This window comes from Heptranchias perlo, chromosome 23, assembly GCF_035084215.1.
Source record: "Heptranchias perlo isolate sHepPer1 chromosome 23, sHepPer1.hap1, whole genome shotgun sequence".
Lineage (NCBI taxonomy): Eukaryota > Metazoa > Chordata > Chondrichthyes > Hexanchiformes > Hexanchidae > Heptranchias > Heptranchias perlo.
Window position 1 is genome coordinate 2,576,158 of NC_090347.1, and position 16,767 is coordinate 2,592,924.

General features: G+C 49.6%; 1 long non-coding RNA gene across 3 annotated transcripts in view; it reads right to left on the reverse strand.

The window, feature by feature from the left end:
* LOC137341347 (uncharacterized) overlaps positions 1-16,767 on the reverse strand; it is a 58,933-nt gene that overhangs the window by 21,047 nt on the left and 21,119 nt on the right. For all 3 annotated transcript variants that reach the window (XR_010967007.1, XR_010967005.1, XR_010967006.1), the window contains exon 5: positions 12,701-12,877. This is a non-coding gene — a long non-coding RNA (uncharacterized lncRNA). The remainder of the gene's footprint in view (positions 1-12,700; positions 12,878-16,767) is intronic.

Here is a 16,767-nt window from a genome sequence, read left to right on the forward strand (position 1 = left end):
GTATCTCAGTATTTTAGTTGGGAGACAGAACGTAATCTGCCCATTTTCTACACTGACTCACACACCAGCCTCAGGACCAGAACTCCCTGAAAGTTAAACCCCCCAAAAACACAGGACGCTTCACCTCCTCAACATAGGAATGAATTACCAGGATCGTCAGACATTTTGGATTGTTCCGTTCAATTAGGTGTGTTCCTGAAAGTGAAACGGATTGAGGGACAGGGTGAGAAGGTGGGTAGGTGGGATTGAGGGACAGGGTGGGAAGGTGGGTAGGTGGGATTGAGGGACAGGGTGGGAAGGTGGGTAGGTGGGATTGAGGGACAGGGTGAGAAGGTGGGTAGGTGGGATTGAGGGACAGGGTGGGAAGGTGGGTAGGTGGGATTGAGGGACAGGGTAGGAAGGTGGGTAGGTGGGACTGAGGGACAGGGTGAGAAGGTGGGTAGGTGGGATTGAGGGACAGGGTGGGAGGTGGGTAGGTGGGATTGAGGGACAGGGTGAGAAGGTGGGTAGGTGAGATTGAGGGACAGGGTGAGAAGGTGGGTAGGTGGGATTGAGGGACAGGGTGGGAGGTGGGTAGGTGGGATTGAGGGACAGGGTGGGAAGGTGGGTAGGTGGAGTTTTTCGAGCTTGATGTCCTGCTCTACAAAAACTTGCATTCATATAGCGCCTTTAACGTAGTAAAACGTCCCAAGGTGCTTCACAGGAGCGATTATCAATCAAAATTTGATACCGATCCACATAAAGAGATATTAGGACAGGTGACCAAAAGCTTGGTCAAAGGGGTAGGTTTTAAGGAGGAGAGAGAGACGGAGAGGCGGAGAGGTTTAGGGAGGGAATTCCAGAGTTTAGGGCCTAGGCAGCTGAAGGCACGGCCGCCAATGGTGGAGCGATTAAAATTGGAGATGTGCAAGAAGCCAGAATTGGAGGAGTGCAGAGACCTCGGAGGGTTGTAGGGCTGGATGAGGTTACAGAGATAGGGAGGGGGCGAGGCCATGGAGGATTTGAGAACAAGGATGAGAATTTTAAAATCGAGGTGTTCCCGGACCAGAAGCCAATGTAGGTCAGTGAGCACAGGGTGATGGGTGAACGGGACTTGGTGCGAGTTCGCATACGGGCATCAGAGCTTTGGATGAGCTCAAGTTTATGGAGGGTGGAAGATGGGAGGCCAGCCAGGAGAGCATTGGAATAGTCCAGTTGAGAGGTAACAATGGATGAGGGTTTCAGCAGCAGATGAGCTGAGGCGGGGCAGAGACGGGCGACATTACGGAGGAGGAGGTAGGCGGTCTTGGTGATGGAGAGGATATGGGGTCAGAAGCTCAGCATGGGGTCAAATAGGATGCCAAGGTTGCCAACGGTCTGGTTCAGCCACAGACAGTGGCCAGGGAGAGGGATGGAGTCGGTGGACAGGGAATGGAGTTTGTGGCGAGGACCAAAGACAATGGCTTCGGTCTTCCCAATATTTAGTTGGAGCAAATTTTTGCTCATCCGGTACTGGATGTCGGACACGCAGTGTGACAAATGAGAGGCAGTGGGGGGGGGGGGGTCAAGGAAGGTGGTGGTGAGGTAGAGCTGGGTGTCGTCAGCGTACATGTGGAATCTGTTGCTTTCGGATGATGTCGCCGAGGGTCAGCATGTAGATGAGAAATAGGAGGGGCCATGGATAGATCCTTGGGGGAGTCCAGAGGTAACGGTGCGGGAGTGGGAAGAGAAGCCATTGCAGGAGATTCTCTGGCTACGACTGGATAGATAAGAATGGAACCAGGTGAGCGCAGTCCCACCCAGCTGGACGACAGAGGAGAGGCGTTGGAGGAGGATGGTGTGGTGAAACATGTCAAAGGCTGCAGACATGTGGAGAAGGATGAGGAGGGAGTTTACCACGGTCACAGTCACATAGGATGTCATTTGTGACTTTGATAAGGACCGTTTCAGTACTGGAGCAGGGACCTGATTGGAGGGATTCAAACATGGAGTCGCGGGAAAGATGGGCACGGATTTGGGAGGCGACGACACGTTCAAGGACTCTGGAGAGGAAAGGGAGGTTGGCGATGGGGTGGTAGTTTGCAAGGACAGAGGGGTCAAGGGTGGGTTTTTTGAGGAGGGGGGTGATGTTGGCCGATTTGAAGGGGAGGGGGCAGTACCTGAGGAGAGGGAAGTGTTAACGATATCAGCTATAGCATTGTGACACCTGGTGACGGCCACATGGGATGCTGTGACATTAACAGTCTGAAACGGGAGAGATGCCGCCAGACCAGGCGAATCAACCCAACCAATCCACAGCTCGTTGGAGCATCTTAAACACATAAACACCACATGTAGTGTTGTGCTGGGGTATTGGAGAGGCCCTATAACCTCCCCGTATAGGTGGGGAACAGTATTAAGGAAGCGACTAATCCTCATTAAAAAAATGGCGCTTAATTAACTTAGAATCGTTGACAATTACTGAGCGTTTAACAGTGTTTGAATGAGCGAATTAATGTGACATCAGTGACTGCTACAGCTGTGAGCTGTACTTCGACTGCTGTTGCAGACTGGTTTGTTTGGAACAGATGGGACTCCGTACTTGCTACTTTCCAACCCTCCTACACTTCAGTTTTAGTTCAGGTTCTGCCAGTTCCATCTGTGCTAATAAACCCGGACCCAGTCGAATTGCTTTTTGCCCCTCTGTTGGTTTGTGTATCATTGGCCTGAGCTCAGGGAAGGTCGTCCAGAACTGAGAGGTTATAACTATCAGGCACGACAGAACAGGCTGGGGCTCTTTTCGTTAGAAAAGGGAAGGCTGAGGGGAGACCTCTGTTAGGTCACCCCTTTCAGGATTATGAAAGGGTTTGATAGGGTAGACGTAAAGAAGATGTTTTCACTTGCGGGGGAGACCAGAACTAGGGGCCATAAATATAAGATAGTCACTAATAAATCCAATAGGGGATTCAGGAGAAACTTCTTTACCCAGAGAGTGGTGAGAATGTGGAATTTGCTGCCCCATGGAGTGGTTGAGGCAAATAGAACAGATACAATTAAGGGGAATCTGGAGAAACACATGAGGGAGAAAGGAATAGAAGGATATGGTGATAGGGTGAGATGGAGTAGGGAGGGAGGAGGCTCGTGTGGAGCATAAACACCGGCATGGACCAGTTGGGCCGAATGGCCTGTTTCTGTGCTGTAAATTCTATGTAATTCTATGTAATGTATTGAAACAAAAGGTGGGTCCAGAGGAGGTGTTGGCGGTCACAGCAGAATAGCAGAGGGGGAGGGAAGCCTGGGACATCTGGCAAAGAGGAGAAGACTCTGTGGCCCGGGAATGTGGCGGAGAAAGGCGGGTAGACCCCAGGGGTATGGACCCCCCCCCCCCCCCCCACCGGCTACGTGCCCATGGGGGATCTCCACCCCAAACACCAGCCCACAACCCCCTCCCCCACCCCAAACACCAGCCCACAACCCCCTCCCCCACCCCAAACACCAGCCCACAACCCCCTCCCCCACCCCAAACACCAGCCCACAACCCCCTCCCCCACCCTAAACACCAGCCCACAACCTCCCCCACCCCAAACACCAGCCCACATCCCCCTCCCCCACCCCAAACACCAGCCCACATCCCCCTCCCCCACCCCAAACACCAGCCCACATCCCCCTCCCCCACCCCAAACACCAGCCCACAACCCCCTCCCCCACCCCAAACACCAGCCCACAACCCCCTCCCCCACCCCAAACACCAGCCCACATCCCCCTCCCCCACCCCAAACACCAGCCCACAACCCCCTCCCCCACCCCAAACACCAGCCCACAACCCCCTCCCCCACCCCAAACACCAGCCCACATCCCCCTCCCCCACCCCAAACACCAGCCCACAACCCCCTCCCCCACCCCAAACACCAGCCCACAACCCCCTCCCCCACCCCAAACACCGGCCCACAACCCCCTCCCCCACCCCAAACACCAGCCCACAACCCCCCCCACTCCAAACACCGGCCCACAACCCCCTCCCCCACCCCAAACACCGGCCCACAACCCCCTCCCCCACTCCAAACACCAGCCCACAACCCCCTCCCCCACCCCAAACACCGGCCCACAACCCCCTCCCCCACTCCAAACACCAGCCCACAACCCCCTCCCCCACTCCAAACACCAGCCCACAACCCCCTCCCGCACCCCAAACACCAGCCCACAACCCCCTCCCCCACCCCAAACACCAGCCCACAACCCCCTCCCCCACCCCAAACACCGGCCCACAACCCCCTCCCCCACCCCAAACACCAGCCCACAACCCCCTCCCCCACCCCAAACACCGGCCCACAACCCCCTCCCCCACCCCAAACACCAGCCCACATCCCCCTCCCCCACCCCAAACACCAGCCCACAACCCCCTCCCCCACCCCAAACACCAGCCCACAACCCCCTCCCCCACCCCAAACACCAGCCCACAACCCCCTCCCCCACCCCAAACACCAGCCCACAACCCCCTCCCCCACCCCAAACACCAGCCCACAACCCCCTCCCCCACCCCAAACACCAGCCCACAACCCCCTCCCCCACCCCAAACACCGGCCCACATCCCCCTCCCCCACCCCAAACACCAGCCCACAACCCCCTCCCCCACCCCAAACACCAGCCCACAACCCCCTCCCCCACCCCAAACACCAGCCCACAACCCCCTCCCCCACCCCAAACACCGGCCCACATCCCCCTCCCGCACCCCAAACACCGGCCCACAACCTCCCCCACCCCAAACACCAGCCCACAACCTCCCCCACCCCAAACACCAGCCCACAACCCCCTCCCGCACCCCAAACACCAGCCCACATCCCCCCCCCACTCCCAGTGCCTCTGGTGCTGCCCTCCTCTAAGACCAGCTCCATTCCCGGGCTCAGTACTTGCTTATAAACTGTTAAATCTCCAAAATCTCCCAGTTTAGACGGTGTCATTGACCTGAAACATTAATTCCGTTGCTCCCTCTCTACACAGACGCTGCCTGTCCTGCTGAGTATTTACAGCATTGTCTGTTTTTATTTCAGATTTCCAGCATCCGCAGTATTTTGCTTTTGTTCCTCTTGTTAGTCAGCTCAAGTCAAATGAGAATTCAGCTGCTGGTTCTACAGTCGTCACTATGGCAACCCAGTTGGTTGAAATTAACGACCAAAAAAAAATCTGTCGAGTGACAGGAGGGAGTCCTCAGTCACATAAACCTTTCATTTAAACAATCCGAAGAGTATTTTGTAGCACAAATCATATTGGACGTATTGACTTCATTTGTGACAGAGACATGTGCTGATCCCATCTCTCTGTCTCTCACACTCTCTGTCTCTGTCTCTCTCTCTCTCTTTGTCTCTGTCTCTCTCTCTGTCTCTCTCTTTCTGTCTGACTGTCTCTCTGTCTCTCTCATTCTCTCTGTGTCTATCTCTCTCACTCTCTCTCTGTCGCGCTCTCTCTGTCTGCCTGTGTGTCTTTCTCTCTCTCTTTGTCTGTTTGTCTCTGTCTCTCTCTCTCTCTGTCTCTCTCTTTCTGTCTGACTGTCTCTCTGTCTCTCTCATTCTCTCTCTGTGTCTATCTCTCTCACTCTCTGTCGCTCTCTCTCTGTCTGCCTGTCTGTCTCTCTCTCTCTCTGTCCGTCTGTCTGTCTCTCTCTCTGTCTCTCTCATTCTGTATGTGTCTGTCTCTCTCTCTCTCTGACTGTCTCTGTCTCTCTCATTCTCTCTCTCTATATCTCTCACTGTCTGTCTCTCTCACACTCAAACATGAAAATGTTCCTTTCTATGAACACTGTTAAAAGGAGTTTTGTCCAACACCTCAAAAATACTTAGAATCATAGAATCATAGAAAGATACGGCACAGAAGGAGGCCATTCGGCCCATCGTGTCCTTGCTGGCCAAAAAAGAGCTATCCAGCTTAATCCCACTTTCCAGCACTTGGTCCATAGCCCTGTAGGTTACGGCACTTCAGGTGCACATCCAGGTACTTTTTAAATGAGTTGAGGGTTTCTGCCTCTCCCACCCTTTCAGTCAGTGAGTTCCAGACCCCCACCACCCTCTGGGTGAAAAAATTTCTCCTCAGCTCCCCTCTAATCCTTCTACCAATTACTTTAAATCTATGCCCCCTGGTCACTGACCCCTCTGCTCAGGGAAATAGGTCCTCCCTATCCACTCTGTCTAGTACTGTCATAATTGTATACACGACAATTAAATCTCCCCTCAGCCTCCTTTGTTCCAAAGAAAACAACCCCAGCCTATCCAAACTTTTCTCATAGCCAAAATTCCATTTGCCACTTTTCTGCCCACCTGAGCAGTCCATTGATATCTTCCTGCAGTCTACAGCTTTCCTCCTCCCCATCAACCACACGGCCAACTTTTGTATCATCTGCAAACTTCTTGATCAAGCCCCCCCACATTCAAGTCCAAATCATTAATATATACCACAAAAAACAAGGGACTTGTGAGTCCCCACTGGAAACAGCCTTCCAGTCCCAAAAACACCAATCAACCATTACCCTTTGCTTCCTGCCACTGTGCCAATTTTGGAACCAACTTGCCACTCTCCCTTGGATATCATGGGCTTTTACTTTTTTGACCAGTCTGCCATGTGGCACCTTGTCAAAAGCCTTGCGAAACTCCATGTACACTACATCGTTACCCTCATCGACCCTCCTTGCTACCTGCTCAAAAAATTCAATCAAGTTAGTCAGACACAACCTTCCCTTAACAAATCCATGCTGACTGTCCTTGAATAACCCGTGCCTTTCTAAATGACAATTTATGCTGTCCCTCAGAATCGATTCCAATAATTTGCCCACCACCGAGGTTAGACTGACTGGCCTATAATTACTCAGTCTATCTCTTTCTCCCTTTTTAAACAATGGTACAACGTTAGCAGTCCTCCAATCCTGCGGCACTATGCCTGTAGCGAGGGAGGATTGGAAAATGATGGTCAGAGCCTCTGCTATTTCCTCCCTTGCTTCTCTTAGCAGCCTGGGATACATTTCATCCGGGCCTGGCGATTTATCTACTTTCAAAGATGCTAATCTCCTTAATACTTCCTCTCTCACTATGTTTATCCCATCCAATATTTCACACTCCTCCTCCTTAACTACAATCTCTGCATCGCCCCCTCTTTTGTGAAGACAGATGCAAAGTATTTATTAAGAACCCACATCTTCCACCTCCACACACAGTTTACCTTTTTGGTCTCTAATAGGCCCTACTCTTTCCTTAGTAATCCTCTTGCTCTTAATGTATTTATAAAACATTTTTGGGTTTTCCTTAATTTTACTTGCCAGCATTTTTTCATGCCCTCTCTTTGCTTTCCTAATTTCCTTTTTAATTTCACCCCTGCACTTTTTATACTCCTCTAGGCTTTCTGCAGTATTGAGCTCTCGCTGTCTGACATAAGCTTCCCTTTTTTGTCTTCTCTTACCCTGAATGCTCCTTGTCATCCAGGGGGCTCTAGATTTGGCAGCCCCACCCTTTTTCTTTGTGGGAACATGTTTATTCTGAACCCTTTGAATCTTCCCCTTTGAATCTCTCTCACTGCTCTGACACTGATTTACCTTCAAGTAGCTGTTTCCAGTCCACTTTTGCTAAATCACTTCTCAGCTTAGTAAAATTGGCCTTTCCCCAATTGAGAACTTTTACTCCTGTTCTATCTCTGTCCTTTTCCATAACTATGCTGAATCTAACTGAATTATGATCACTTCAATAAAACTCATTCTGACAATGTACATCCATCTCGATGACGCAGCCTAAGACTTAAAAGCCAGAATCACAGAGAGAAGCCTGAGTTGGCCTTAGGGTCTTTTTGTTAATTCATGAGTACTCTTTCTATTAGAGAGGTTTCAAAGATCAGGAAGAACCATTTTCCTAAAAATAATAAAGTTTGAAGTTCTGTATCCTACACCTCTGTGATCAGTCCAGCCAGGCAAAGTATAGAATCATAGAATAGTTACAGCACAGAAGGAGGCCATTCGGCCCATCGAGCTTGTGCTGGCTCTTTGTAAGAGCAATCCAGTTAGTCCCATTCCCTCGCTCTTTCCCTGTCGTCCTGCAAATTTTTTCTCTTCAATTATTTATCCAATTCCTTTTTGAAAGCCATGATTGAATCTGCTTCCACCGCCCTTTCAGGCAGTGCATTCCAGATCACAACTACTCGCTGCGTAAAAAAGTTTTACCTCATGTCGCCTTTGGTTCTTTTGTCAATCACCTTAAATCTGTGTCCTCAGGTTCTCGACCCTTCCACCAATGGGAACAGTTTCTCTTTATTCACTTTATCCAAACCCTTCATGATTTTAAACACTTCGATCAAATCTCCTCTTAACCTTCTCCGCTCTAAGGAGAAGAACCCCAGCTTCTCCAGTCTATCCACGTAACTGAAGTCCCTCATCCCTGGAACCAGTCTGGTAAATCTTTTCTGCACCCTCTCTAAGGCCTTCACATCCTTCCTAAAGTACGGTGCCCAGAACTGGACACAATACTCCAGCTGTGACCGAGTGTGTTTTATAAAGCTTCATCGTGACATCTTTAATTTTGTACTCTATGCCTCTATTTATAAAGCCCAGGATCCCACATGCTTTTTCAACCGCTTTCTCAACATGCCCTGCCACCTTCAAAGATTTGAGCACAGATACCCCCAGATCTCTCTGTTCCTGCACCCCCTCAGAATTGTACCCTTAAGTTTATATTGCCTCTCCTCATTCTTCCTGCCAAAACGTATCACTTCGCACTTCTCTGCGTTAAATTTCATCTGCCACGTGTCCGCCCATTTCACCAGCCTGTCTATGTCCGTCTTGAAGTCTATCACTATCCTCCTCACTGTTCACTACACTTCTAAGTTTTGTGTCATCTGCAAATTTTGAAATTGTGCCCTGTACACCCAAGTCCAAGTCATTAATATATATCAAGAAAAGCAGTGGTCCTAGTACCGACCTCTGGGGGACACCACTGTACACCTCCCTCCAGTCCGAAAAACAACCGTTCACTACTACTCTCTGTTTCCTGTCACTTAGCCAATTTCATATCCATGCTGCCACTACCCGTTTTATTCCACGGGCTTAAATTTTGCTAACAAGCCTATTATGTGGCACTTTATCAAACGCCTTTTGAAAGTCCATATTCACAACATCAACTGCATTGCCTTCATCAACCCTCTCTGTTACCTCTGAGTACATTACTCAGAATGTACTCTGGGTGGGGAACTTCTATGTCCATCACCAAGAGTGACTCGGTAGCATCACTACTGACCGAGCTGGCCGAGTCCTGAAGGAGATAGCTGCCAGACTGGGCCTGAGGCAGGTGGTGAGCGAACCAACACGAGGGAGAAACCTCATCCTCACCAATCTACCTGTCGCAGATGCATCTGTCCATGACAGTATTGGTAGGAGTGATCATCGCACAGTCCTTGTGGAGACGAAGTTCCGTCTTCACAGTGAGGACACCATCCAACGTGTTGTGTGGCACGACCACTGTGCTAAATAGGATAGATTCACAACAGATCCAGCAGCTCAAAACTGGGCATCTATGAGGCATCATCAGCAGCAGAACTGTATTCCAGCATAATCTGTGATCTTATGGCCCGGCATATTCCTCACTCTACCATTACCAACAAGCCAGGGGATCAAACCTGGTTCAGTGAGAAGTGTAGAAGAGCATGCCAGGAGCAGCACCAGGCGTACCTAAAAATGAGGTGCCAACCTGGTGAAGCTACAACTCAGGACTACATGCATGCTAAACAGCGCAAGCAACATGCTACAGACAGAGTGAAGCGATTCCACAACCAGTGGATCAGATCAAAGCTCTGCAGTCCTGCCACATCCAGTCGTGAATGGTGGTGGACAATTAAACAACTAATGGGAGGAGGAGGCTCTGTAAACATCCCCATCCTCAATGATGGCGGAGTCCAGCATGTGAGTGTAAAAGACAAGGCTGAAGAGTTTGCAACCATCTTCAGCCAGAAGTGCCAATTGGATGATCCATCTCGACCTCCTCCCGATATCCCCACCATCACAGAAGCCAGTCTTCAGCCAATTCGATTCACTCCACGTGATATCAAGAAACAGCTGAGTGCACTGGATACAACAAAGGCTATGGGCCCCAACAACATCCTGGCTGTAGTTCTGAAGACTTGTGCTCCAGAACTAGCCGCGCCTCTAGCCAAACTGTTCCAGTACAGCTATAACACTGGCATCTACCCGACAATGTGGAAAATTGCCCAGGTATGTCCTGTCCACAAAAAGCAGGACAAATCCAATCCGGCCAATTACCGCCCCATCAGTCTACTCTCAATCATCAGCAAAGTGATGGAAGGTGTCGTTGACAGGGCTATCAAGCGGCACTTACTCACCAATAACCTGCTCACCGATGCTCAGTTTGGGTTCCGCCAGGACCACTCGGCTCCAGACCTCATTACAGCCTTGGTCTAAACATGGACAAAAGAGCTGAATTCCAGAGGTGAGGTGAGAGTGACTGCCCTTGGCATCAAGGCAACATTTGACCGAGTGTGGCACCAAGGAGCCCTAGTAAAATTGAAGTCAATGGGAATCAGGGGGAAAACTCTTCAGTGGCTGAAGTCATACCTAGCACAAAGGAAGTTGGTAGTGGTTGTTGGAGGCCAATCATCTCAACCCCAGGACATTGCTGCAGGAGTTCCTCAGGGCAGTGTCCTGGGCCCAACCATCTTCAGCTGCTTCATCAATGACCTTCCCTCCATCATAAGGTCAGAAATGGGGATGTCCCCTGACGATTGCACAGTGTTCAGTTCCATTCGCAACCCCTCAGATAATGAAGCAGTCCACGCCCGCATGCAGCAAGACCTGGACAACATCCGTGCTTGGGCTCATAAGTGGCAAGTAACATTCGGGCCAGACAAGTGCCAGGCAATGACCATCTCCAACAAAAGAGAGTCTAACCACCTCCCCTTGACAGTCAACAGCATTACCATCGCAGAATCCCCACCATCAACATCCTAGGGGTCACCATTGACCAGAAACTTAACTGGACCAACCACATGAATACTGTGGTTACAAGAGCAGGTCAGAGGCTGGGTATCCTGCGGTGAGTGACTCACCTCCTGACTCCCCAAAGCCTTTCCACCATCTACAAGGCACAAGTCAGGAGTATGATGGAATACTCTCCACTTGCCTGGACGAGTGCAGCTCCAACAACACTTAAGAAGCTCGGCACCATCCAGGACAAAGCAGCCCGCTTGATTGGCACCCCATCCACCACCCTAAACATTCACTCCCTTCATCACCGGCGCACAGTGGCTGCAGTGTGTACCATCTACAGGATGCACTGCAGCATCTTGCCAAGGCTTCTTCGACAGCACCTCCGAAACCCGCAACCTGTACCACCTAGAAGGACAAGGGCAGCAGGCACATGGGAACAACACCACCTGCACGTTCCCCTCCATGTCACACACCATCCCGACTTGGAAATATATCGCCGTTCCTTCATCGTCGCTGGGTCAACATCCTGGAACTCCCTTCCTAACAGCACTGTGGGAGAACCTTCACCACACGGACTGCAGCGGTTCAAGAAGGTGGCTCACCACCACCTTCTCAAGGGGCAATTAGGGATGGGCAATAAATGCTGGCCTTGCCAGCGACACCCACATCCCATGAACGAATAAAAAAAAAGGGTTCCTCCAACTAAGTCTGTGGTTTGATCCCTCATCTGTGCCAAGCTTCCCGATCTCATTTGGAGCAACAATGCTGTACCTGCCCTGGGAGTGTTTGATGGGACAGTGTAGAGGGAGCTTTACTCTGTATCTAACCCGTGCTGTACTTGCCCTGGGAGTGTTTGATGGGACAGTGTAGAGGGAGCTTTACTCTGTATCTAACCCGTGCTGTACCTGCCCTGGGAGTGTTTGATGGGACAGTGTAGAGGGAGCTTTACTCTGTATCTCACCCGTGCTGTACTTGCCCTGGGAGTGTTTGATGGGACAGTGTAGAGGGAGCTTTACTCTGTACCTAACCCGTGCTGTACCTGCCCTGGGAGTGTTTGATGGGACAGTGTAGAAGGAGCTTTACTTTGTATCTAACCCGTGCTGTACCTGCCCTGGGAGTGTGTGATGGGACAGTGTAGAGGGAGCTTTACTCTGTATCTAACCCGTGCTGTACCTGCCCTGGGAGTGTGTGATGGGACAGTGTAGAGGGAGCTTTACTCTGTACCTAACCCGTGCTGTACTTGCCCTGGGAGTGTTTGATGGGACAGTGTAGAGGGAGCTTTACTCTGTACCTAACCCGTGCTGTACCTGCCCTGGGAGTGTTTGATGGGACAGTGTAGAAGGAGCTTTACTCTGTATCTAACCCGTGCTGTACCTGCCCTGGGAGTGTTTGATGGGACAGTTTAGAGGGAGCTTTACTCTGTATCTAACCCGTGCTGTACCTGCCCTGGGAGTGTTTGATGGGACAGTGTAGAGGGAGCTTTACTCTGTATCTAACCCGCGCTGTACCTGTCCTGGGAGTGTTTGATGGGACAGTGTAGAGGGAGCTTTACTCTGTATCTAACCCGCGCTGTACCTGCCCTGGGAGTGTTTGATGGGACAGTGTAGAGGGAGCTTTACTCTGTATCTAACCCATGCTGTACGCTTCACACCAACAGTGAGTGTAAAAAGTATCCAATCAATTTCTCAAACTTCTTGATAACAAACCTCTCAATAATGATAGTGGTAAACGGAGAGGATGATGTTATCATGAACCCAGTGCTTGAATGAGATGTCTCACCTCATAGCGGAGTGTGTCATCGGACCCTGAAGCCCATGCTTGAGTTGAGACAGTAACGGTGTGCACGGTAATGCTCTGTTGACACACCCTGCAGAGGTCACAGGTCGCAGGTCACAGTTTGCTCCTATATTGGGGTTATGAGGGCCAAGAGCTTCATCACCAGGAGGGGGCTGTTCTCTAAAAAGAAAGAAGAAAAGAAAGAACTTGCATTGATAGAACACCTTTCATGACTTCAGGATGCCTCAAAGCTCTTTACGGCCAATGAAGTACTTTTGAAGTGTAGTCACTGTTTAACATCATCCTACAGGAATGACATTGTCTGGTTGTTGAGGGGCCTGGGAATTTTCTTGCACGGTGTTACTATTTCACCCACAAACATGTTCACATCTTGTGTGTGGAAAAGCCCAAAGCATCAAGAGAGAAAACAGAAAGAGGAGTGGAGAATGAGGCAGAAACCAAAAGAATCCCGTCTCCCCATCCTGACTATCACAATATCTTCTCCATTTAAACCGTCGGCTTAATTCTGGAGACAAGGTTCTAGGGAACTTTACCCTGAAAACTTGCCTTCATCAAATCCTGTCAGTCTGCCCAGAATTCACAGCTGAGAGCCGATATATGGTGATGTGTGATGAAGGGGGGAGAGCCCAGCCGAGCGGTGTGCTGGGGAGTGGAGACTGTCCCGGTGACTGGTCGATGGGTCCTTTCCTCCAAACCTATGTCAGGGCTCTTCTGCCACAGCTGCCTTTAGGACCTTGGGGTCCCCCAGTGGGATTAGTCTTGGGGGAATGGGGTAGGGGGGCTCCTATGCTGCCTGGCCCTTCCTACCCCATCCCTGGACTCCCCAGACCTTTTCTTCATAAAATAATTTACACGAGTGGACTCCTTGGGTTGATGTTAAAAGGCACTTGGCAAGCACTATTTATATTGCTACTTCTCCTATATTACTATTACTACTACTATTACTACTACTACTACTGCCACTACTTCTACTCCTGTTACTACTACTCCTCCTATTACTACTTCTACTAGTAATAATAATAAATATTACACAGAACATCACTTCCATTTGTTTGAGGTGATGAAATCCAGCCTGACGGGTAGATCATGTCTGACTGATCTAGTTGAATTTTATGAGGAGGTCATTAACATGGTGGATAGGGAGGTGTCTATGGCCGTTATCTATATGCACTTCCAGAAGGCATTTGGTAAGGTTCCCGCAAGAGATTATTAGCAAATATGAGAGCGCATGTCACTGGAGGTGACCTCGTGACATGGGTCAGTAAATGCTTGGGGGGGTAGGAGACAGAGAGTGGGGATGTAGGGAATGTTCTCTGATTGGTGGGATGTGACAAGTGGTGTTCCCCAGGGATCAGTACTGGGGCCTCACCTTTTCACCCTATATAATAATGACTTAGATTAAGGAAAAGGGAGTTGTACATCCAAGTTTACAGATTACACTTAGTTAGGAGGCACAGTAAGTTGTGTGCATGGGAGTAGGAAGTTACAAAGGGACATTGAAAGATTGACAGATGAGTGGGCAAAACAGTGGCAGATGGAGTTCAATGTGGGGGAGTGTCAGGTCATCCACTTTGGATGCAAGAAAGACAAATCGGAATATTTTCTAAATAGTGAGAAACTAGAAACTGTGGAGGAACAAAGGGATTTGGGTGTTCATGTGCACAAATCACTAAAAGTGAGTAGACAGGTACAAAAAGCAATCAAATAGGCTAATGGAATATTGGCCTTTATTTCAAGAGGACTGGAATACAAAGGGGAGGAAGTTACGCTACAGTTATATAAAGCTCTGGTCAGACCCCATCTGGAGACGGTGTTCAGTTCTGGGCACAGCACCTCAGGAAGGATATATTGGCCTTGGAGGGGGTGCAGCGCAGATTCACCAGAATGATACTGGGGCTTAAAGGGTTAAATTATGAGGACAGGTTGCATAAACCTGGCTTGTATTCCCATTGAGTATAGAAGATTAAGGGGTGATCTAATTGAAGTGTTTAAGATGATTAAAGGAATTGAAAGGGTAGATAGAGAGAAACTATTTCCTCTGGTGGGGGGAGTCCAGAACAAGGGGGCATAACCTTAAAATTAGAGCCAGGCCGTTCAGGGGTGATGTCAGGAAGCACTTCTTCACACAAAGGGGAGTGGAAATCTGGAAGTCTCTCCCCCAAAAGGCTGTAGATGCTGGGGGTCAATTGGAGCTTTCAAGACTTGAGATCGATAGATGTTTGTTGGGTGAGGGTATCGAGGGATACGGAGCAAAGGCGGGTAAATGGAGTTGAGGTACAGATCAATCACGTTCCTGTCCCTATGCAGCATTTACTAGTGCTGCTATAGTAAATCAGGAGTCCCCATCTCCTCCCCCACCACCGCACTCCAACAAGGAAACTAACAAAAATAGAAATCGACTTACCATTCTGGGCCTCTTCTGGCCCTGACTCCTTTCCCAATTGGTTGGCCTGGCCCATGAGGGCTTCCCCGCGGAGGTTTAAGGTTCAAATTGCAGTCAGGTCTCGATGATGTCATCAGAGCCTGGTCTGCATATTTAAAGGGCCCCCGCTGCCTTCTGTCGGGCGTCCCTCTCGCCTGCCCAGAGGAGCAGGTTATGATTACGGGAAGGGCGGGGGATCGGAGAGGGGTAAGTCCCATGGGACATTCGAGGATGGAAAAGGGGAAAAGTTCTGATATTAAGGAAGCTTTCCTTAGGAAACTGAACTGCTCTTAATGGGAATTGACTGTATATCTGGAGACACAAAACTAGTTGGACAGGAGGTGAGAGATTAGTACATTACTCTCAATACCTCCTCAAACAGCAAATCAATGAGTGGTTAATCACCACCACTCACTGCTTCTAATCCAACAAGACCTGCAAAGTTTGTTTGAAACTTTTTTTGTGGAAATGTTGTGTTCTTGTGGGGACAAAAGGGGCAATGTAATTTTATTCTTTACTTAACTTGACAAAATACCTTTTTATCCACCACACGATCGAAATGTTATATTTAATTTATTAGGCTCCTTGTCTAATAAGTAGCTCTAGATTTTATAAAAAGATTATTTATTGGACACCGGAAAATACGGAATTAGAATCAAACTGTATCTGCAGTCCGTCCACAATTGGGAAGGTCAAAGTATTTAGAATTGCTTTCAAGAAGCAAACTTTCTCATTGCTAAATGCATAAAGGAAAGGGCCTGTGCTACACTAAACACATAAAAGGAAGTTTTAAGTATACGTAGGGGTGGCTTTGAGGGTTGCTGAGGTCTTGTCCAGGTCTCGATGCCCATGGGTGGGGGAGTAAAACATGTTCTCCTCTCAGGACCAGGACAGCAGTGGAGGAGGGAGGCTGGGAGAGACACAGAGACAGACAGACAGACAGACAGACAGAGAGAGAGAGACAGACAGAGAGAGAGAGTGAGAGACACAGAGAGAGAGAGAGACAGACACAGAGAGAGAGTGAGACAGAGAGAGAGAGAGTGAGAGTGAGAGAGACAGAGAGAGAGAGAGACAGACACAGAGAGAGAGTGAGACAGAGAGAGAGAGACAGAGAGTGAGAGAGAGACAGAGAGTGAGAGAGAGACAGAGAGTGAGAGAGAGACAGAGAGTGAGAGAGACAGAGAGTGAGAGAGACAGAGAGTGAGAGAGACAGAGAGTGAGAGAGACAGAGAGTGAGAGAGACAGAGAGTGAGAGAGACAGAGAGTGAGAGAGACAGAGAGTGAGAGAGACAGAGTGAGAGAGACAGAGTGAGAGAGACAGAGTGAGAGAGACAGAGAGTGAGAGACAGAGACAGAGACAGAGAGAGAGAGAAAGACAGAGAGAGAGAGAGAGACAGAGAGAGAGAGAGAGACAGAGAGAGAGAGAGAGACAGAGAGAGAGAGAAAGACAGAAACAAAAATTGACACTGAGATATTAGGACAGATGACCAAAAGCTTGGTCAAAGAGGTAGGTTTTAAGGAGCTTCTTAAAGGAGGAGAGAGAGGTAGAGAGGCAGAGAGGTTTAGGGAGGGAATTCCGAACTTAGGGCCTAGGCAGCTGAAAGCACGGCCGCCAATGATGGGACGA